At 41.8% G+C, this 24,751-nt stretch overlaps 1 pseudogene; it reads right to left on the bottom strand.

Annotated features, from left to right (window-relative positions):
* Positions 1-20,002: 20,002 nt before the first annotated feature.
* Positions 20,003-20,208, bottom strand: LOC142255490 (U2 spliceosomal RNA; annotated as a pseudogene).
* Positions 20,209-24,751: the final 4,543 nt, after the last annotated feature.

Genomic DNA, 24,751 nt, shown 5'->3' with positions numbered 1-24,751 from the left:
TGGTGGAGATGAGATTTGATAAAGTAAGTGGAAATCCAGTAAAAGTTTCATTTGGCTACTTTGCACTCTCGAGATAATCGTCACCATGTGCCAAATGCAATAAAAAAGGAATCTGAACACATTCGCGCAAAAATGAAATGACCACAATTTTCTCCAAAACTATAACAGATGCAAACTTGTCCTGTGTGGTGGAGATGAGATTTGATAAAGTAAGTGGAAATCCAGTAAAAGTTTCATTTGGCTACTTTGCACTCTCGAGATAATCGTCACCATGTGCCAAATGCAATAAAAAAGGAATCTGAACACATTCGCGCAAAAATGAAATGACCACAATTTTCTCCAAAACTATAACAGATGCAAACTTGTCCTGTGTGGTGGAGATGAGATTTGATAAAGTAAGTGGAAATCCAGTAAAAGTTTCATTTGGCTACTTTGCACTCTCGAGATAATCGTCACCATGTGCCAAATGCAATATTAAAACAGTAATCTGAACACATTCGCGCAAAAATGAAATGACCACAATTTTCTCCAAAACTATAACAGATGCAAACTTGTCCTGTGTGGTGGAGATGAGATTTGATAAAGTAAGTGGAAATCCAGTAAAAGTTTCATTTGGCTACTTTGCACTCTCGAGATAATCGTCACCATGTGCCAAATGCAATAAAAAAGGAATCTGAACACATTCGCGCAAAAATGAAATGACCACAATTTTCTCCAAAACTATAACAGATGCAAACTTGTCCTGTGTGGTGGAGATGAGATATGATAAAGTAAGTGGAAATCCAGTAAAAGTTTCATTTGGCTACTTTGCACTCTCGAGATAATCGTCACCATGTGCCAAATGCAATAAAAAAGGAATCTGAACACATTCGCGCAAAAATGAAATGACCACAATTTTCTCCAAAACTATAACAGATGCAAACTTGTCCTGTGTGGTGGAGATGAGATTTGATAAAGTAAGTGGAAATCCAGTAAAAGTTTCATTTGGCTACTTTGCACTCTCGAGATAATCGTCACTATGTGCCAAATGCAATATTAAAACAGTAATCTGAACACATTCGCGCAAAAATGAAATGACCACAATTTTCTCCAAAACTATAACAGATGCAAACTTGTCCTGTGTGGTGGAGATGAGATTTGATAAAGTAAGTGGAAATCCAGTAAAAGTTTCATTTGGCTACTTTGCACTCTCGAGATAATCGTCACCATGTGCCAAATGCAATAAAAAAGGAATCTGAACACATTCGCGCAAAAATGAAATGACCACAATTTCTCCAAAACTATAACAGATGCAAACTTGTCCTGTGTGGTGGAGATGAGATTTGATAAAGTAAGTGGAAATCCAGTAAAAGTTTCATTTGGCTACTTTGCACTCTCGAGATAATCGTCACCATGTGCCAAATGCAATAAAAAAGGAATCTGAACACATTCGCGCAAAAATGAAATGACCACAATTTTCTCCAAAACTATAACAGATGCAAACTTGTCCTGTGTGGTGGAGATGAGATTTGATAAAGTAAGTGGAAATCCAGTAAAAGTTTCATTTGGCTACTTTGCACTCTCGAGATAATCGTCACCATGTGCCAAATGCAATAAAAAAGGAATCTAAACACATTCGCGCAAAAATGAAATGACCACAATTTTCTCCAAAACTATAACAGATGCAAACTTGTCCTGTGTGGTGGAGATGAGATTTGATAAAGTAAGTGGAAATCCAGTAAAAGTTTCATTTGGCTACTTTGCACTCTCGAGATAATCGTCACCATGTGCCAAATGCAATATTAAAACAGGAATCTGAACACATTCGCGCAAAAATGAAATGACCACAATTTTCTCCAAAACTATAACAGATGCAAACTTGTCCTGTGTGGTGGAGATGAGATTTGATAAAGTAAGTGGAAATCCAGTAAAAGTTTCATTTGGCTACTTTGCACTCTCGAGATAATCGTCACTATGTGCCAAATGCAATATTAAAACAGTAATCTGAACACATTCGCGCAAAAATGAAATGACCACAATTTTCTCCAAAACTATAACAGATGCAAACTTGTCCTGTGTGGTGGAGATGAGATTTGATAAAGTAAGTGGAAATCCAGTAAAAGTTTCATTTGGCTACTTTGCACTCTCGAGATAATCGTCACCATGTGCCAAATGCAATAAAAAAGGAATCTGAACACATTCGCGCAAAAATGAAATGACCACAATTTTCTCCAAAACTATAACAGATGCAAACTTGTCCTGTGTGGTGGAGATGAGATTTGATAAAGTAAGTGGAAATCCAGTAAAAGTTTCATTTGGCTACTTTGCACTCTCGAGATAATCGTCACCATGTGCCAAATGCAATAAAACAGTAATCTGAACACATTCGCGCAAAAATGAAATGACCACAATTTTCTCCAAAACTATAACAGATGCAAACTTGTCCTGTGTGGTGGAGATGAGATTTGATAAAGTAAGTGGAAATCCAGTAAAAGTTTCATTTGGCTACTTTGCACTCTCGAGATAATCGTCACCATGTGCCAAATGCAATAAAAAAGGAATCTGAACACATTCGCGCAAAAATGAAATGACCACAATTTTCTCCAAAACTATAACAGATGCAAACTTGTCCTGTGTGGTGGAGATGAGATTTGATAAAGTAAGTGGAAATCCAGTAAAAGTTTCATTTGGCTACTTTGCACTCTCGAGATAATCGTCACCATGTGCCAAATGCAATAAAAAAGGAATCTGAACACATTCGCGCAAAAATGAAATGACCACAATTTTCTCCAAAACTATAACAGATGCAAACTTGTCCTGTGTGGTGGAGATGAGATTTGATAAAGTAAGTGGAAATCCAGTAAAAGTTTCATTTGGCTACTTTGCACTCTCGAGATAATCGTCACCATGTGCCAAATGCAATATTAAAACAGGAATCTGAACACATTCGCGCAAAAATGAAATGACCACAATTTTCTCCAAAACTATAACAGATGCAAACTTGTCCTGTGTGGTGGAGATGAGATTTGATAAAGTAAGTGGAAATCCAGTAAAAGTTTCATTTGGCTACTTTGCACTCTCGAGATAATCGTCACCATGTGCCAAATGCAATAAAAAAGGAATCTGAACACATTCGCGCAAAAATGAAATGACCACAATTTTCTCCAAAATTTTAACAGATGCAAACTTGTCCTGTGTGGTGGAGATGAGATTTGATAAAGTAAGTGGAAATCCAGTAAAAGTTTCATTTGGCTACTTTGCACTCTCGAGATAATCGTCACCATGTGCCAAATGCAATATTAAAACAGGAATCTGAACACATTCGCGCAAAAATGAAATGACCACAATTTTCTCCAAAACTATAACAGATGCAAACTTGTCCTGTGTGGTGGAGATGAGATTTGATAAAGTAAGTGGAAATCCAGTAAAAGTTTCATTTGGCTACTTTGCACTCTCGAGATAATCGTCACCATGTGCCAAATGCAATAAAAAAGGAATCTGAACACATTCGCGCAAAAATGAAATGACCACAATTTTCTCCAAAACTATAACAGATGCAAACTTGTCCTGTGTGGTGGAGATGAGATTTGATAAAGTAAGTGGAAATCCAGTAAAAGTTTAATTTGGCTACTTTGCACTCTCGAGATAATCGTCACCATGTGCCAAATGCAATATTAAAACAGTAATCTGAACACATTCGCGCAAAAATGAAATGACCACAATTTTCTCCAAAACTATAACAGATGCAAACTTGTCCTGTGTGGTGGAGATGAGATTTGATAAAGTAAGTGGAAATCCAGTAAAAGTTTCATTTGGCTACTTTGCACTCTCGAGATAATCGTCACCATGTGCCAAATGCAATATTAAAACAGGAATCTGAACACATTCGCGCAAAAATGAAATGACCACAATTTTCTCCAAAACTATAACAGATGCAAACTTGTCCTGTGTGGTGGAGATGAGATTTGATAAAGTAAGTGGAAATCCAGTAAAAGTTTCATTTGGCTACTTTGCACTCTCGAGATAATCGTCACTATGTGCCAAATGCAATATTAAAACAGTAATCTGAACACATTCGCGCAAAAATGAAATGACCACAATTTTCTCCAAAACTATAACAGATGCAAACTTGTCCTGTGTGGTGGAGATGAGATTTGATAAAGTAAGTGGAAATCCAGTAAAAGTTTCATTTGGCTACTTTGCACTCTCGAGATAATCGTCACCATGTGCCAAATGCAATAAAAAAGGAATCTGAACACATTCGCGCAAAAATGAAATGACCACAATTTTCTCCAAAACTATAACAGATGCAAACTTGTCCTGTGTGGTGGAGATGAGATTTGATAAAGTAAGTGGAAATCCAGTAAAAGTTTCATTTGGCTACTTTGCACTCTCGAGATAATCGTCACCATGTGCCAAATGCAATAAAACAGTAATCTGAACACATTCGCGCAAAAATGAAATGACCACAATTTTCTCCAAAACTATAACAGATGCAAACTTGTCCTGTGTGGTGGAGATGAGATTTGATAAAGTAAGTGGAAATCCAGTAAAAGTTTCATTTGGCTACTTTGCACTCTCGAGATAATCGTCACCATGTGCCAAATGCAATAAAAAAGGAATCTGAACACATTCGCGCAAAAATGAAATGACCACAATTTTCTCCAAAACTATAACAGATGCAAACTTGTCCTGTGTGGTGGAGATGAGATTTGATAAAGTAAGTGGAAATCCAGTAAAAGTTTCATTTGGCTACTTTGCACTCTCGAGATAATCGTCACCATGTGCCAAATGCAATAAAAAAGGAATCTGAACACATTCGCGCAAAAATGAAATGACCACAATTTTCTCCAAAACTATAACAGATGCAAACTTGTCCTGTGTGGTGGAGATGAGATTTGATAAAGTAAGTGGAAATCCAGTAAAAGTTTCATTTGGCTACTTTGCACTCTCGAGATAATCGTCACCATGTGCCAAATGCAATATTAAAACAGGAATCTGAACACATTCGCGCAAAAATGAAATGACCACAATTTTCTCCAAAACTATAACAGATGCAAACTTGTCCTGTGTGGTGGAGATGAGATTTGATAAAGTAAGTGGAAATCCAGTAAAAGTTTCATTTGGCTACTTTGCACTCTCGAGATAATCGTCACTATGTGCCAAATGCAATATTAAAACAGTAATCTGAACACATTCGCGCAAAAATGAAATGACCACAATTTTCTCCAAAACTATAACAGATGCAAACTTGTCCTGTGTGGTGGAGATGAGATTTGATAAAGTAAGTGGAAATCCAGTAAAAGTTTCATTTGGCTACTTTGCACTCTCGAGATAATCGTCACCATGTGCCAAATGCAATAAAAAAGGAATCTGAACACATTCGCGCAAAAATGAAATGACCACAATTTTCTCCAAAACTATAACAGATGCAAACTTGTCCTGTGTGGTGGAGATGAGATTTGATAAAGTAAGTGGAAATCCAGTAAAAGTTTCATTTGGCTACTTTGCACTCTCGAGATAATCGTCACCATGTGCCAAATGCAATAAAAAAGGAATCTGAACACATTCGCGCAAAAATGAAATGACCACAATTTTCTCCAAAACTATAACAGATGCAAACTTGTCCTGTGTGGTGGAGATGAGATTTGATAAAGTAAGTGGAAATCCAGTAAAAGTTTCATTTGGCTACTTTGCACTCTCGAGATAATCGTCACCATGTGCCAAATGCAATAAAAAAGGAATCTGAACACATTCGCGCAAAAATGAAATGACCACAATTTTCTCCAAAACTATAACAGATGCAAACTTGTCCTGTGTGGTGGAGATGAGATTTGATAAAGTAAGTAAAAATCCAGTAAAAGTTTCATTTGGCTACTTTGCACTCTCGAGATAATCGTCACCATGTGCCAAATGCAATATTAAAACAGGAATCTGAACACATTCGCGCAAAAATGAAATGACCACAATTTTCTCCAAAACTATAACAGATGCAAACTTGTCCTGTGTGGTGGAGATGAGATTTGATAAAGTAAGTGGAAATCCAGTAAAAGTTTCATTTGGCTACTTTGCACTCTCGAGATAATCGTCACCATGTGCCAAATGCAATATTAAAACAGGAATCTGAACACATTCGCGCAAAAATGAAATGACCACAATTTTCTCCAAAACTATAACAGATGCAAACTTGTCCTGTGTGGTGGAGATGAGATTTGATAAAGTAAGTGGAAATCCAGTAAAAGTTTCATTTGGCTACTTTGCACTCTCGAGATAATCGTCACCATGTGCCAAATGCAACAAAACAGTAATCTGAACACATTCGCGCAAAAATGAAATGACCACAATTTTCTCCAAAACTATAACAGATGCAAACTTGTCCTGTGTGGTGGAGATGAGATTTGATAAAGTAAGTGGAAATCCAGTAAAAGTTTCATTTGGCTACTTTGCACTCTCGAGATAATCGTCACCATGTGCCAAATGCAATAAAAAAGGAATCTGAACACATTCGCGCAAAAATGAAATGACCACAATTTTCTCCAAAACTATAACAGATGCAAACGTCCTGTGTGGTGGAGATGAGATTTGATAAAGTAAGTGGAAATCCAGTAAAAGTTTCATTTGGCTACTTTGCACTCTCGAGATAATCGTCACCATGTGCCAAATGCAATAAAAAAGGAATCTGAACACATTCGCGCAAAAATGAAATGACCACAATTTTCTCCAAAACTATAACAGATGCAAACTTGTCCTGTGTGGTGGAGATGAGATTTGATAAAGTAAGTGGAAATCCAGTAAAAGTTTCATTTGGCTACTTTGCACTCTCGAGATAATCGTCACCATGTGCCAAATGCAATATTAAAACAGTAATCTGAACACATTCGCGCAAAAATGAAATGACCACAATTTTCTCCAAAACTATAACAGATGCAAACTTGTCCTGTGTGGTGGAGATGAGATTTGATAAAGTAAGTGGAAATCCAGTAAAAGTTTCATTTGGCTACTTTGCACTCTCGAGATAATCGTCACCATGTGCCAAATGCAATAAAACAGTAATCTGAACACATTCGCGCAAAAATGAAATGACCACAATTTTCTCCAAAACTATAACAGATGCAAACTTGTCCTGTGTGGTGGAGATGAGATTTGATAAAGTAAGTGGAAATCCAGTAAAAGTTTCATTTGGCTACTTTGCACTCTCGAGATAATCGTCACCATGTGCCAAATGCAATAAAAAAGGAATCTGAACACATTCGCGCAAAAATGAAATGACCACAATTTTCTCCAAAACTATAACAGATGCAAACTTGTCCTGTGTGGTGGAGATGAGATTTAATAAAGTAAGTGGAAATCCAGTAAAAGTTTCATTTGGCTACTTTGCACTCTCGAGATAATCGTCACCATGTGCCAAATGCAATAAAAAAGGAATCTGAACACATTCGCGCAAAAATGAAATGACCACAATTTTCTCCAAAACTATAACAGATGCAAACTTGTCCTGTGTGGTGGAGATGAGATTTGATAAAGTAAGTGGAAATCCAGTAAAAGTTTCATTTGGCTACTTTGCACTCTCGAGATAATCGTCACCATGTGCCAAATGCAATAAAAAAGGAATCTGAACACATTCGCGCAAAAATGAAATGACCACAATTTTCTCCAAAACTATAACAGATGCAAACTTGTCCTGTGTGGTGGAGATGAGATTTGAATAAGTAAGTGGAAATCCAGTAAAAGTTTCATTTGGCTACTTTGCACTCTCGAGATAATCGTCACCATGTGCCAAATGCAATATTAAAACAGTAATCTGAACACATTCGCGCAAAAATGAAATGACCACAATTTTCTCCAAAACTATAACAGATGCAAACTTGTCCTGTGTGGTGGAGATGAGATTTGATAAAGTAAGTGGAAATCCAGTAAAAGTTTCATTTGGCTACTTTGCACTCTCGAGATAATCGTCACCATGTGCCAAATGCAATAAAAAAGGAATCTGAACACATTCGCGCAAAAATGAAATGACCACAATTTTCTCCAAAACTATAACAGATGCAAACTTGTCCTGTGTGGTGGAGATGAGATTTGATAAAGTAAGTGGAAATCCAGTAAAAGTTTCATTTGGCTACTTTGCACTCTCGAGATAATCGTCACCATGTGCCAAATGCAATAAAAAAGGAATCTGAACACATTCGCGCAAAAATGAAATGACCACAATTTTCTCCAAAACTATAACAGATGCAAACTTGTCCTGTGTGGTGGAGATGAGATTTGATAAAGTAAGTGGAAATCCAGTAAAAGTTTCATTTGGCTACTTTGCACTCTCGAGATAATCGTCACCATGTGCCAAATGCAATAAAAAAGGAATCTGAACACATTCGCGCAAAAATGAAATGACCACAATTTTCTCCAAAACTATAACAGATGCAAACTTGTCCTGTGTGGTGGAGATGAGATTTGATAAAGTAAGTGGAAATCCAGTAAAAGTTTCATTTGGCTACTTTGCACTCTCGAGATAATCGTCACCATGTGCCAAATGCAATATTAAAACAGGAATCTGAACACATTCGCGCAAAAATGAAATGACCACAATTTTCTCCAAAACTATAACAGATGCAAACTTGTCCTGTGTGGTGGAGATGAGATTTGATAAAGTAAGTGGAAATCCAGTAAAAGTTTCATTTGGCTACTTTGCACTCTCGAGATAATCGTCACCATGTGCCAAATGCAATAAAAAAGGAATCTGAACACATTCGCGCAAAAATGAAATGACCACAATTTTCTCCAAAACTATAACAGATGCAAACTTGTCCTGTGTGGTGGAGATGAGATTTGATAAAGTAAGTGGAAATCCAGTAAAAGTTTCATTTGGCTACTTTGCACTCTCGAGATAATCGTCACCATGTGCCAAATGCAATAAAAAAGGAATCTGAACACATTTGCGCAAAAATGAAATGACCACAATTTTCTCAAAAACTATAACAGATGCAAACTTGTCCTGTGTGGTGGAGATGAGATTTGATAAAGTAAGTGGAAATCCAGTAAAAGTTTCATTTGGCTACTTTGCACTCTCGAGATAATCGTCACCATGTGCCAAATGCAATATTAAAACAGTAATCTGAACACATTCGCGCAAAAATGAAATGACCACAATTTTCTCCAAAACTATAACAGATGCAAACTTGTCCTGTGTGGTGGAGATGAGATTTGATAAAGTAAGTGGAAATCCAGTAAAAGTTTCATTTGGCTACTTTGCACTCTCGAGATAATCGTCACCATGTGCCAAATGCAATAAAAAAGGAATCTGAACACATTCGCGCAAAAATGAAATGACCACAATTTTCTCCAAAACTATAACAGATGAAAACTTTTCCTGTGTGGTGGAGATGAGATTTGATAAAGTAAGTGGAAATCCAGTAAAAGTTTCATTTGGCTACTTTGCACTCTCGAGATAATCGTCACCATGTGCCAAATGCAATAAAAAAGGAATCTGAACACATTCGCGCAAAAATGAAATGACCACAATTTTCTCCAAAACTATAACAGATGCAAACTTGTCCTGTGTGGTGGAGATGAGATTTGATAAAGTAAGTGGAAATCCAGTAAAAGTTTCATTTGGCTACTTTGCACTCTCGAGATAATCGTCACCATGTGCCAAATGCAATATTAAAACAGGAATCTGAACACATTCGCGCAAAAATGAAATGACCACAATTTTCTCCAAAACTATAACAGATGCAAACTTGTCCTGTGTGGTGGAGATGAGATTTGATAAAGTAAGTGGAAATCCAGTAAAAGTTTCATTTGGCTACTTTGCACTCTCGAGATAATCGTCACCATGTGCCAAATGCAACAAAACAGTAATCTGAACACATTCGCGCAAAAATGAAATGACCACAATTTTCTCCAAGATGCAAACTTGTCCTGTGTGGTGGAGATGAGATTTGATAAAGTAAGTGGAAATCCAGTAAAAGTTTCATTTGGCTACTTTGCACTCTCGAGATAATCGTCACCATGTGCCAAATGCAATAAAACAGTAATCTGAACACATTCGCGCAAAAATGAAATTACCACAATTTTCTCCAAAACTATAACAGATGCAAACTTGTCCTGTGTGGTGGAGATGAGATTTGATAAAGTAAGTGGAAATCCAGTAAAAGTTTCATTTGGCTACTTTGCACTCTCGAGATAACCGTCACCATGTGCCAAATGCAATAAAAAAGGAATCTGAACACATTCGCGCAAAAATGAAATGACCACAATTTTCTCCAAAACTATAACAGATGCAAACTTGTCCTGTGTGGTGGAGATGAGATTTGATAAAGTAAGTGGAAATCCAGTAAAAGTTTCAGTTGGCTACTTTGCACTCTCGAGATAATTGTCACCATGTGCCAAATGCAATATTAAAACAGGAATCTGAACACATTCGCGCAAAAATGAAATGACCACAATTTTCTCCAAAACTATAACAGATGCAAACTTGTCCTGTGTGGTGGAGATGAGATTTGATAAAGTAAGTGGAAATCCAGTAAAAGTTTCATTTGGCTACTTTGCACTCTCGAGATAATCGTCACCATGTGCCAAATGCAATATTAAAACAGGAATCTGAACACATTCGCTCAAAAATGAAATGACCACAATTTTCTCCAAAACTATAACAGATGCAAACTTGTTCTGTGTGGTGGAGATGAGATTTGATAAAGTAAGTGGAAATCCAGTAAAAGTTTCATTTGGCTACTTTGCACTCTCGAGATAATCGTCACCATGTGCCAAATGCAATATTAAAACAGGAATCTGAACACATTCGCGCAAAAATGAAATGACCACAATTTTCTCCAAAACTATAACAGATGCAAACTTGTCCTGTGTGGTGGAGATGAGATTTGATAAAGTAAGTGGAAATCCAGTAAAAGTTTCATTTGGCTACTTTGCACTCTCGAGATAATCGTCACCATGTGCCAAATGCAATAAAAAAGGAATCTGAACACATTCGCGCAAAAATGAAATGACCACAATTTTCTCCAAAACTATAACAGATGCAAACTTGTCCTGTGTGGTGGAGATGAGATTTGATAAAGTAAGTGGAAATCCAGTAAAAGTTTCATTTGGCTACTTTGCACTCTCGAGATAATCGTCACCATGTGCCAAATGCAATAAAAAAGGAATCTGAACACATTCGCGCAAAAAATAAATGACCATAATTTTCTCCAAAACTATAACAGATGCAAACTTGTCCTGTGTGGTGGAGATGAGATTTGATAAAGTAAGTGGAAATCCAGTAAAAGTTTCATTTGGCTACTTTGCACTCTCGAGATAATCGTCACCATGTGCCAAATGCAATATTAAAACAGGAATCTGAACACATTCGCGCAAAAATGAAATGACCACAATTTTCTCCAAAACTATAACAGATGCAAACTTGTCCTGTGTGGTGGAGATGAGATTTGATAAAGTAAGTGGAAATCCAGTAAAAGTTTCATTTGGCTACTTTGCACTCTCGAGATAATCGTCACCATGTGCCAAATGCAATAAAAAAGGAATCTGAACACATTCGCGCAAAAATGAAATGACCACAATTTTCTCCAAAACTATAACAGATGCAAACTTGTCCTGTGTGGTGGAGATGAGATTTGATAAAGTAAGTGGAAATCCAGTAAAAGTTTCATTTGGCTACTTTGCACTCTCGAGATAATCGTCACCATGTGCCAAATGCAATAAAAAAGGAATCTGAACACATTCGCGCAAAAATGAAATGACCACAATTTTCTCCAAAACTATAACAGATGCAAACTTGTCCTGTGTGGTGGAGATGAGATTTGATAAAGTAAGTGGAAATCCAGTAAAAGTTTAATTTGGCTACTTTGCACTCTCGAGATAATCGTCACCATGTGCCAAATGCAATAAAAAAGGAATCTGAACACATTCGCGCAAAAATGAAATGACCACAATTTTCTCCAAAACTATAACAGATGCAAACTTGTCCTGTGTGGTGGAGATGAGATTTGATAAAGTAAGTGGAAATCCAGTAAAAGTTTCATTTGGCTACTTTGCACTCTCGAGATAATCGTCACCATGTGCCAAATGCAATAAAAAAGGAATCTGAACACATTCGCGCAAAAATGAAATGACCACAATTTTCTCCAAAACTATAACAGATGCAAACTTGTCCTGTGTGGTGGAGATGAGATTTGATAAAGTAAGTGGAAATCCAGTAAAAGTTTCATTTGGCTACTTTGCACTCTCGAGATAATCGTCACCATGTGCCAAATGCAATAAAAAAGGAATCTGAACACATTCGCGCAAAAATGAAATGACCACAATTTTCTCCAAAACTATAACAGATGCAAACTTGTCCTGTGTGGTGGAGATGAGATTTGATAAAGTAAGTGGAAATCCAGTAAAAGTTTCATTTGGCTACTTTGCACTCTCGAGATAATCGTCACCATGTGCCAAATGCAATATTAAAACAGTAATCTGAACACATTCGCGCAAAAATGAAATGACCACAATTTTCTCCAAAACTATAACAGATGCAAACTTGTCCTGTGTGGTGGAGATGAGATTTGATAAAGTAAGTGGAAATCCAGTAAAAGTTTCATTTGGCTACTTTGCACTCTCGAGATAATCGTCACCATGTGCCAAATGCAATAAAAAAGGAATCTGAACACATTCGCGCAAAAATGAAATGACCACAATTTTCTCCAAAACTATAACAGATGCAAACTTGTCCTGTGTGGTGGAGATGAGATTTGATAAAGTAAGTGGAAATCCAGTAAAAGTTTCATTTGGCTACTTTGCACTCTCGAGATAATCGTCACCATGTGCCAAATGCAATAAAACAGTAATCTGAACACATTCGCGCAAAAATGAAATGACCACAATTTTCTCCAAAACTATAACAGATGCAAACTTGTCCTGTGTGGTGGAGATGAGATTTGATAAAGTAAGTGGAAATCCAGTAAAAGTTTCATTTGGCTACTTTGCACTCTCGAGATAATCGTCACCATGTGCCAAATGCAATAAAAAAGGAATCTGAACACATTCGCGCAAAAATGAAATGACCACAATTTTCTCCAAAACTATAACAGATGCAAACTTGTCCTGTGTGGTGGAGATGAGATTTGATAAAGTAAGTGGAAATCCAGTAAAAGTTTCATTTGGCTACTTTGCACTCTCGAGATAATCGTCACCATGTGCCAAATGCAATAAAAAAGGAATCTGAACACATTCGCGCAAAAATGAAATGACCACAATTTTCTCCAAAACTATAACAGATGCAAACTTGTCCTGTGTGGTGGAGATGAGATTTGATAAAGTAAGTGGAAATCCAGTAAAAGTTTCATTTGGCTACTTTGCACTCTCGAGATAATCGTCACCATGTGCCAAATGCAATATTAAAACAGGAATCTGAACACATTCGCGCAAAAATGAAATGACCACAATTTTCTCCAAAACTATAACAGATGCAAACTTGTCCTGTGTGGTGGAGATGAGATTTGATAAAGTAAGTGGAAATCCAGTAAAAGTTTCATTTGGCTACTTTGCACTCTCGAGATAATCGTCACCATGTGCCAAATGCAATATTAAAACAGGAATCTGAACACATTCGCGCAAAAATGAAATGACCACAATTTTCTCCAAAACTATAACAGATGCAAACTTGTCCTGTGTGGTGGAGATGAGATTTGATAAAGTAAGTGGAAATCCAGTAAAAGTTTCATTTGGCTACTTTGCACTCTCGAGATAATCGTCACCATGTGCCAAATGCAATAAAAAAGGAATCTGAACACATTCGCGCAAAAATGAAATGACCACAATTTTCTCCAAAACTATAACAGATGCAAACTTGTCCTGTGTGGTGGAGATGAGATTTGATAAAGTAAGTGGAAATCCAGTAAAAGTTTCATTTGGCTACTTTGCACTCTCGAGATAATCGTCACCATGTGCCAAATGCAATATTAAAACAGTAATCTGAACACATTCGCGCAAAAATGAAATGACCACAATTTTCTCCAAAACTATAACAGATGCAAACTTGTCCTGTGTGGTGGAGATGAGATTTGATAAAGTAAGTGGAAATCCAGTAAAAGTTTCATTTGGCTACTTTGCACTCTCGAGATAATCGTCACCATGTGCCAAATGCAATAAAAAAGGAATCTGAACACATTCGCGCAAAAATGAAATGACCACAATTTTCTCCAAAACTATAACAGATGCAAACTTGTCCTGTGTGGTGGAGATGAGATTTGATAAAGTAAGTGGAAATCCAGTAAAAGTTTCATTTGGCTACTTTGCACTCTCGAGATAATCGTCACCATGTGCCAAATGCAATAAAAAAGGAATCTGAACACATTCGCGCAAAAATGAAATGACCACAATTTTCTCCAAAACTATAACAGATGCAAACTTGTCCTGTGTGGTGGAGATGAGATTTGATAAAGTAAGTGGAAATCCAGTAAAAGTTTCATTTGGCTACTTTGCACTCTCGAGATAATCGTCACCATGTGCCAAATGCAATAAAAAAGGAATCTGAACACATTCGCGCAAAAATGAAATGACCACAATTTTCTCCAAAACTATAACAGATGCAAACTTGTCCTGTGTGGTGGAGATGAGATTTGATAAAGTAAGTGGAAATCCAGTAAAACCACAAGGAAGGGGTATACCGGGTGGTACAGGAGTATGAGCGGGTTTTTAGCAAGCACCCTCTAGATTTTGGGCAGATTAAAGGGGTTCAACACCACATCCCTACCGGTACACACTCCCCTATTAAAGAGAGATACAGGCCTATTCCCCCTGCGCACTACCAATGCGCCAAAGACATGTTGAGGAACATGAAGGAGGCAGGGGTTATTAGGGACAGCTGTAGTCCCTGGGCCGCTCCGTTGGTGCTGGTTAAGAAGAAGGATGGCACCATGCGGATGTGTGTGGATTACCGGAAGATTAACCAGATAACGCATAAGGATGCTTACCCTCTGCCCCGCATCAAAGAGTCCCTGGCCTCGCTGAGAACCGCTAACTACTTCTCCACCCTTGACCTCACCAGCGGGTACTGGCAGGTGGCCGTGGCACCGGAAGACCGAGAGAAGACTGCCTATGGGACCGTTTTGCTGTACTTGGATGATGTGATTGTGTACTCACAGACGTATGAAGCCCACCTGGAGCACCTAGCCGAGGTGTTCGCGTCCCTTGCCAAGTATGGGATGAAGTTGAAGCCCTCAAAGTGTCATCTGCTGAAACCCAGAGTGCAGTACCTAGGACATGTGGTTGGTGCGGAAGGTGTCGCCCCCAACCCCGAGAAGATCACCGCCATCCAAGACTGGCCGAGACCGACCACAGTGAGGGAAGTGAGGCAGTTTCTGGGCCTGGTGGGATATTACCGTCGCTTCATTAAGGGGTACACAAAGATGGCTGCCCCCATGCAAGACCTCCTCGTAGTACAGACCAAGGGTGGTAGATCCCTAGTAGCCCCATTGGTGTGGGAAGAAAAGCATGAGGAATCCTTCCGCCAGCTGAGAACAGCCCTGACCGGAGAGGAAATCCTAGCGTACCCTGACTACAGCCGCCCATTCATCCTCTACACCGACGCCAGCAATGTGGGCTTGGGGGCTGTTCTATCCCAGGTCCAAGACAGAAGGGAAAAGGTAATAGCTTATGCTAGCCGAAAACTCCGACCGACTGAGAGGAACCCTGAGAACTACATCTCCTTCAAGCTTGAGCTCTTGGCACTGGTGTGGGCTATCACCGAGCGGTTCCGCCATTACCTGGCAGCAGCCAAGTTCACCGCGTACACAGACAATAACCTGCTGACCCATCTAGATACGGCCAAGCTGGGCGCGTTGGAGCAGCGGTGGGTGACCAGGTTAGCCAACTACGATTTCACCATCAAGTACCGGGCCGGCCGTACCAACGTCAATGCCAATGCACTCTCCCGGATGCCCCACCTGTCGGAAGAGGGGCCAGAGGATGATGACCTCGAAGAGATCGAGTTGCCTGCATTTCACCGGCCATTCACTGAGAAGGTGCACGTCTACCAACAACGGGTGAACCTGGATCCGCTGCCCCGACAGGACTGGCAGGAAGCTCAGGACCAGGCACCTGCTGTCCGCCTGGTCAAGACTCTAGTGGAACAGGGTTCTGCTGGGATAGACCCTGCTGCCCCTGCCGAAGCCCAACGTCTGTGGCAAGAACGGACCCGGCTATACCTACACCAGGGGAAGTTGTATCGCGAGCTGATTAATCCAAAGACTCACGAGAAGATCCGCCAGCTGGTGATTCCCCAGGCTAACGTGCCCACCGTCCTGCAAGCATACCATGATGGTGCAGTGCACTTCGGGTGGAAGAAGCTAGAGATGTTGTTAAGAGAGCGGTTCTATTGGAGTGGAATGCGGGAATCTGTGGAGGACTGGTGCCGAGAATGTGGCCCTTGCGCATTGAGAAGGAAGGACGAGGCCAGCCAGAAGGCACCCCTACACCCGATCATTACACACCAACCGCTGGAGCTGGTTGCCCTTGACCATGTAAAGCTCACCCCCAGCCGAAGTGGGTACACCTACGCTCTGACCATCGTAGACCACTACTCGAGGTTCCTGGTGGTTGTCCCAGTTAAGGACTTAACCGGCCGCACCGCTGCTAAGGCTTTCCAGGCTTATTTCTGTTGACCGCATTGGTACCCGGAGAGGGTGCTTACCGACCAGGGTCCGGCCTTTGAAGCAGAGGTATTCCAGGAATTCTGCCAGTTGTACGGCTGCAAGAAAATCCGGACCACGCCTTACCACGCCCAAACCAATGGCATTTGTGAAAAGATGAACCACTTGGTCCTGGGCCTCCTCAAGACGTTACCACTGGAAGAGCGGAACCTGTGGCTGGAGAAGCTACCTGACCTGGTCGATATGTACAACAACATCCCTTCCAGCTCTACGAAATGCACTCCAGCATACCTGATGAGAGCTCGTCCCGGCCGGCTACCAGTGGATCTGGAAATGGGCTTGGAAGCTTCAGAAGCACTCCTGTCGACAGCTGAATGGGACACTCGGCGGAGGACACAGTACCGACAGGTCCAGGAGTATGTTGAAAAGAACCTGTGCCGGAGTCGGGGACAACAGGAGCAGTGCTTCAACAAGAAGGCGCCTGCCGGTTCCTTCCAACCTGGGGATGTAGTGCTGAAGCGGAAAAGAAGGGCCCACAAGCTGGATGATCAATGGGAAAAAACCCCGTATGTAGTCCAGCCCACAGGATGGGAGAATGGGAAGGCCTACCAGATCAGCCGTGACCAGGGGGGGACTTTGGCCACGGTTTCCCGAGACCACCTGAAGAAGTGCCCACCAGCATTGAGAGTAGCGGATGAGGCTCCAGTTCCCAGTCCAGTGGAGAAGGAAAAAGAGGTAATCCACACCATGATGGGTGATTTTCCAGCAGACTGGCCTACACAGAACGGTGCGGTGATCCTTCCAGTGATACTGTTCCCACAACCCGTGGATGAAGAAATGATGGAAACGGTTAACCGCGAGCCAGTGCCCAGGGATGTACCTGTACCCAGCTCCCCTACGCCTCCGCCTGCCCCACATGATAGCAGGGAGGAGGAACTGACTGTTCCCTCTGCCCCACTGCCTGTCACCACTGACACCGGACCCCGAAGGTCCACTCGCCCCAACCTAGGTAGACCCCCACTTAGGTACAGGGAAACTACTCTTTAAAAGGGGGGGGCTTTATGTGTTGAGTGTACCAGTTTGAAAGTTTTAAATGATAAGTAAAGATGATCAACCAAAGAAGTTTACCTGATTGAACCGTGATTAAACCGGCCGTTGCCGGCAACTGTTGTCCCCGTAGGGACTGTGCAACCATTGCGTAAGGAACTGCTTACGGACAAGCCCGAGAACTTGCAGGGCAACCACAAACTTAGTGCAATGTAAATAAAAATGTTTGTTGGCTTGACACCGTTACCGCCTCCGGAGAGGCTGATTTGGGAGGATGGGCCTGGAGGAAAGGGATGGCCTAGGCCCGCCACTATCGTAACCGGTGGCGATCCTCCGGGGGTTCAGGGGTCCCCTTGGACGTGGGCCCCCTGAAAGAGACAGAACCCGCTCGGGCAACTTGGTGCTGGACTGGGGTCAAGGGGTGCTGCCCGCTTCTTAGGGGCAGCATCAGGGCCAGGTTGTTTGGGTGGGAGAAGAGCGGAAGCTGTACCGTTGTAAAATGTTTATGATGCTTTTACATGTTTTACCGTTTTATTCTTTTTCAGTTGTGAAAATAAAACCGGTGATGGACGGGCAGCCCGCGGACGGTCTGCATTTTACTATAGGGGAATGTGGCACCCTGGACAAGCCAGGTCGTCACAGGTACTACACCAACACACTCTACACTCCGGCTAGGCACACCGAAGCTAAACACAAATCCTAGTTGCCTTCCTCCAGGGGCTGATGTCCACACCAGGGGGTGGGCCAGGCGGTTGATCCCACCCACCGAGGAGTTCACAGTCCTGGAGGCGGGAAAAGGAGTCAGATTAGAGATCAGTTTTGGAGTTAGAGAAGTGAAGAGGAGAGGAGACTGACCGTGTCCGGGTGTGTGGCCCGGGCACTCAGCAAGGTTGGCAGACGGTGGTGACCTTCTGCAGGAGAGGCTGATTGGAGTGAACCGTACGGACCGGGGATGGGCGGTGGCCCGCCGGTACCAGATCGGGGAGTGAAGAGAAGCCAGCACCATCCGGCAGGGCCTACGGACCCCGACCAGGCTAGGAGTCGCCGTAAAACCGGTCAAATCCGTTAGCGACAGGAACCTCCAGGGTTTCCCAGCAGTCAAGACCCGATTGAAGGCAACAGCTCACACCGTAGAGGGAAGCACAGTCACCGCCAAGGCTACAGTTCCCAGGGCCAGAGCCTGCGGGCAAAAGGGGCTCCCTCAGCATCCATCCAAGCTGGGGAGCGGGTTACCGGTGGGGAGCCCGCTAGATTTTGGGGGAATAAAAGGGGTCCAACACCACATCCCCACAGGTGCACACCCACCCATCAAAGAGAGCTATAAGCCAATACCACCTTCACATTGCCAGTGTACCAAGGACATGTTGAGCAACATGAAGGCGGCTGGGGTTATCCGTGACAGTTGTAGCCTTTGGGCAGCTCTGTTGATCCTGTTAAAAAAGAAGGACGGCACCACTCCCCGTATTGAGGAATCGCTAGCTGCATTGAGAACTGCAAATTATTTTTCTACCCTTGATCTCACTAGTCACTATTGGCAAGTGTCCGTTGCTGAGGCAGACCGGGAGAAGACCGCCTTCGCCACCCCTATGGGTCTCTGCGAGTTCAAAAGCATGCCCTTCGAGCTGTGCAATGCGCCAGGAACCTTCCAGAGGCTGATGGAATGCTGCTTGGGACAAGATTTTAGGGTGTATAAAAAGGGAGATTAGATCCCGTGATCCCAACGTATTGTTACACCTCTATAAATCACTTGTAAGGCTACATCTGGAATATGGGAACCAGTTTGGGGCTCCACATTTTAAAAAGGACATTCAGAAGTTAGAGTCAGTTCAAAGGTGGGCAACTAGACTACTACAAGGAATGGAAGGCCTCCCATATGATGACAAGTTGAAAAAGTTATTAAGTGATTATTGGCTGCAATGGGGCTTTCTGGCTGGTGCCAGCCTCTCTTCTTAGCACACAGGAACCACAATCCCTACACCATGCTTCAATGGATTCTCTCATCCCAGCCCAGTAAAACTACATATTTTACACAGTCATAAGCAGCCAAAAGGGATCTATTCTATTCAATTGCAAATGATCTAGATAAGACTGAGAATAAGATACTGCACGGGACATAGCAGAGTTGGTCAAGTTGAGTGGAGATGAGTTTGCTATTTGGCACAGCTTTTTGCATCAATAAAGCAAGTAAAAGGTGTGAAAGATAAAAAAAGGGTGAAAGTGTGAAAAGTGAATTGGCCAAATTGAGGTGCATATAAAGTTTTTGCTTTCTTTCAATTCACTAATGGGGCTCATTTGAATCAGGTGAATTGAGTTCTGCTTTTGGAAACTGGGTTAAGAAGGGGTGCACCAGTCCTGGAGGTACTGCAATACCAGGTCAATGCGTGGAGTGGACAGAGCAAGATTTTTTCCATCTCCTTGTTCTAAAAATCCATTTAATATATGGTCCCCAGAGAGGGGACGTATCAGATATTAAACTGATAAGAACAGATTTAATTTTTTTTTTTTCTGTTTATCAGTAGGACTTCAAAATAACAAAGGTGATCGCCTCCCGTTGCCTGGGAACCGTCCAGGCACAAGAGGGCTATGTGTCACCAGAAGGCGCACACACTTCCTCAAGGCCGGCAGACGTGCAATCCCAGGCACCTTCCAGTACCGACCAAGGTAGCGTCCTCCGAAACTACACTTGATCTTAGCCAAAAGGCCGAGAAGCTATAACCCGAATTGGTTACGGCCTTGAGTGGCACCCTGGCCTATACCGGACACATCTTAGGGAGAGGGAGACAAACCCACGCCTACAGAAGACATTTTGTCACCCAAGCCAACCCTTGAAAAGGCTGTTTTGCAGAGCAAAAACAAGAAGAATGGTGCTTTTTGCAGCCGCCGCCCACTGCAATGAATCTGAATAACTCCTCCTTTTGGACACAAGCACCTCCCCTCCCCCTTGCAGTCTTTCCAATTCATGATACAAAAAGACGGACGGACAGGACAGGACAGGACAGGCTGCCTGACTTTCCGTCACTGCCACCCTTTGCCATCCTTGCCCGTAGAAAGCCCTTTCATCATCCCCAAACCCTAATCTTTTCCCTTCCCTTCCCAGATGCGTCTCACTCCCTTTCATTAGGAAGTGAGCGCAGCCTTTTCTCCGTTCTGCACATGCGCGACGTTAAACACAAATGCGCAGGCGTGCGTTCCATTACCCTCACTGCATTCCACTCCCATACAGGAAGTGGGCGCAGCTATTACTACGGTCGCACATAAAAGAACCCACGGCCACCACTGCACATAGCTGACTCCACCACAGGACACCCACTTCTACACCAACGCAGGTAAGACAGGATCGGCACCTCTATGCTCCCGTTACAATCAGGCTCAGTCACCATGTGATAACGCTCTCAACTCTTTAGTTGCAGGCTCCCCTTGCTTCACCTCCACTGGCTGTGCTGCCATTTCCTCTCCCACCTGGAAGGTATACTTTATTCCACTATTTTCCTGTTTCTCTCTTCCCCCTTTTCCCATAACCTACTTTTATCTGCATTTGTGGGGTATCTATATGCTATTTACATCATAGTTTTATTCATTAATATGGAAGGGAAGAGTGCCCATGAGAGTGTTGAACTGCGGAGAGCAAGAGATTAAGCTGCTCCGATTTGCCACCATTGATAAGCTGTTCTCAGTAGATACACATGCTATCCAAACAGCAGCATCCACCATTGCTTCAGCCCACCCATTCAGTGACAGCTCACCAAGTCAGCCAGAGGAGTGGTGTAAGGAATTACACGTAGGCACTGACTCCACACCTTCACATCACAAGAAGGGGGTCTACAGGCTAGTGCAAGAATACGAGCAAGTCTTCAGCAAACATCCGCTAGACTTTTGAAGAATAAAAGGGGTCAAACACTACATCCCCACAAGTGCACACCCACCCATCAAAGAGAGATATAAGCCAAAACTACCTGCACATTACCAGTGTACCAAGGACATGTTGAGCAACATGAAGGAGGCTGGGGTTATCCGTGACAGTTGTAGCCTCTGGGCAGCTCCGTTGGTCCTGTTAAAGAAGAAGGACAGCACCACTCCCCTGTATTGAGGAATAGCTAGCTGCATTGAGAACTGCAAATTATTTTTCTACCCTTGATCTCACTAGTCGCTATTGGCAAGTGTCCGTTGCTGAGGCAGACCGGGAGAAGACCGCCTTTGCCACCCCGATGGGTCTCTGCGAGTTCAAAAGCATGCCATTCGAGCTGTGCAATTTGCCAGGAACCTTCCAGAGGCTGATGGAATGCTGCTTGGGACACCGAAACTTTGAAACGGTACTGCTATACCTTTATGATGTTATTGTTTATTCTAAAGCAAACAAGATTTTAGGGTGTATAAAAAGGGAGATTAGATCCGGTGATCCCAACGTATTGTTACCCCTCTATAAATCACTTGTAAGGCCACATCTGGAATATGGGGTAAAGTCCTGAGCAGGTTGATAACCATTGGTTTGAGCATGGTAGGGTGTAGTGCGCATCTTCCTGCATCGGTAAAAGCTGCAGAAGTCCTTGAAGATTTCCGCTTCAAAGGCTGTGCCTTGATCTGTGAGGACTCTCTCTGAGTAGCCATGAGGTCTGCATAAGTGTGCTTGGAAGACCTTCGCTGCAGTATGGGCCATTAGATCTTTGACTTGTACCACAACCATAAATCTCGAGTAGTTGTCTACCATCGTAAGTGCATACGTGAGCTCGCCTCGATATTCTGCAACAAAACTCCCTTTTTCGATTTCAGTTTCAGCAAACACTCCTCTTCCTGTAGAAAATTTTATCATTACCTAAGACAGTCATTCTAATGCATGACAATATTAAGGCAATTTAGTTAAAACTTGTTTTAACTCACCTTTAAGGGGATTGATGTATTTCATGGTCAATCCAGGTTTGTCAGTGATGGCACTGACATAATGTATGGCGTCTTTTTCGGGCGTTATCCTTTGCCTTTTCATTGTGAAAATCCAGTTGCCTATATCAAAGCAAATTCTACTACTTGTAAAGTATGCAGAAAATGAAATGTAGAACATATAACATCAACTGCTTAGGAACGCATCATAGGTTAGTACTTAAAAGGATATTGTCATGTTCTAGTCATAATGCAAGCTGGACATTTTTCATGTTACCCTGTAATCGCCGGCCTGTTCTAATGCTCACAAGCCAAGATATAGGCTCAGCTGCTAAGGCTTCCCTCTGCCTTCTGAATGAAACTTGAATATGTCTGGGTCACTGTGTATATAGCAGGTGCTCAGAAAAAATAAGAGTCAATTCAATAGAAATAGCTCTGGCACACTATAGTGATCAATAACGTAAGAAAAGAACTCTTGGAATGCTGAAAATTCTTTATTTGTGCAAAAGGATAATTCATCCAACGTTTCGACCTTGTTTTTAGGTCTTTATCAAGGATAAAGTTATCTAAGATCATAAAGGGTTACAAAACCATATAAACACGTAATTAGTACATAGTACAACATAACAGTACAATATATTGCTACTTGAGAGTACAATGGGTCAAATGACCATGATGCACATACAAAAAATTTTTCCAAAGCCATAGTGAAAACATTTGTACTGAGGAAAGAAAATTTCCACATGACCTATCTGGAGAAACATTCTGGATCAAACAACCAAAAATAGTCAAGCAGGTAAATACACACCTATATGGATAACAGGATGATATGTGTTCAATTGTATAGCGTCATTGCGATTAAGGTACAAATGGAAAACTTGCAATCCTATATAGTGAAGGAAATGAACACATATCATATCAAAGAACACAGGAACATGGGTGTGAGAAAAACCTCAATGTTTATACTTTGTTCTTTATAATGGTGTGAACATGTATATGTCTCAGTACCTTATGCACTTGAGAATTCTAGTGAGTAGATCATGAAAGCCTATTTCAGAACTGGAATCGGTAAATAATTGTAGGTGGAATCTAAATGAAAAGATGGTACAAGTGTTATCATGACACGTGGGCTATAACACAATGGACCGTGTGACAAAGAAGAAAGGAGAGAAAGAAGAGGAAGAAAATGCAACTACCTGTAACATTACGTGATAGTCACTGGTAAGTATCACTTGACAATTCAAGTGAAAAAGGATTCCTTTATTAAAGGGTTCTCAGTCGCCTCATGATCATGAAATACTAGGGTAAATGATATGAGAATGGGTAAGAAGCACCACTAAAGGAAATATGAGATGCAGGACATATATCTATAAACCCCTGAACTACATGATAGAAATAAAAAGAAGAAAAAAGAAAAAAAAGAAGAAAGAAGAACACATAGAATGCGGAAAGAGAATGGGTACAACTACCTGAGTTACTGCAGGGAGGCCCCTGGTTGGTATTGTGAGGGTTAGTGGAATTCCTTCACTGAAGGGTTCTCAGTTGCCTCAGGTTCGTGAAAAATGCTATAGACAAATAATGCCCGGAGAAAAGGGGTTCATATACAGCGAATAATGGTAATACAAGGTACATGTGTCACATGTAATAGTATATATATATATATTGTACTAAGCTCTACACCAGAAATAGAAAGTAGTCCCTCTGCCTTCTGTCTAGGTGCCCTGAGTTATGTCCTGTAAACTGTCACAGGGACCCAGACACACATGTGTAGTAGGGGAATATCCCTGCTGAGATGCCAGTGCTAGAGCACTCGTTTGCTGTGGAGTTGAACGCTATGTGAGCAGTTCTTACCTTCAATGAGCAGAAGTCTCTTTTTTCAGATTTCAATATCTCTGTGGGTATCTGGCAGAAATATGGAATACTCTTTACTGCTAAGACCCTGTACACCACTCCCACTAAAGGGGGCTTTACACGCTGCGACATCGCTAATGCGGAGTCGTTGGGGTCACGGAATTTGTGACGCACATCCGGCCGCATTAGCGATGTTGCTGCGTGTGACACCGATGAGCGATTTTGCATCGCTGCAAAAACGTGCAAAATCGCTCATCGGTGACATGGGTCTCCATTCTCGATTATCGTTACTGCAGCAGTAACGATGTAGTTCGTCGCTCCTGCGGCAGCACACATCGCTCCGTGTGACACCGCAGAAACGA

This window comes from Anomaloglossus baeobatrachus, chromosome 10 (assembly GCF_048569485.1).
Source record: "Anomaloglossus baeobatrachus isolate aAnoBae1 chromosome 10, aAnoBae1.hap1, whole genome shotgun sequence".
Taxonomy (NCBI): domain Eukaryota; kingdom Metazoa; phylum Chordata; class Amphibia; order Anura; family Aromobatidae; genus Anomaloglossus; species Anomaloglossus baeobatrachus.
Note: the sequence above shows the minus strand (reverse complement) of the source record. Positions and strands in the feature narration are given on the sequence as shown.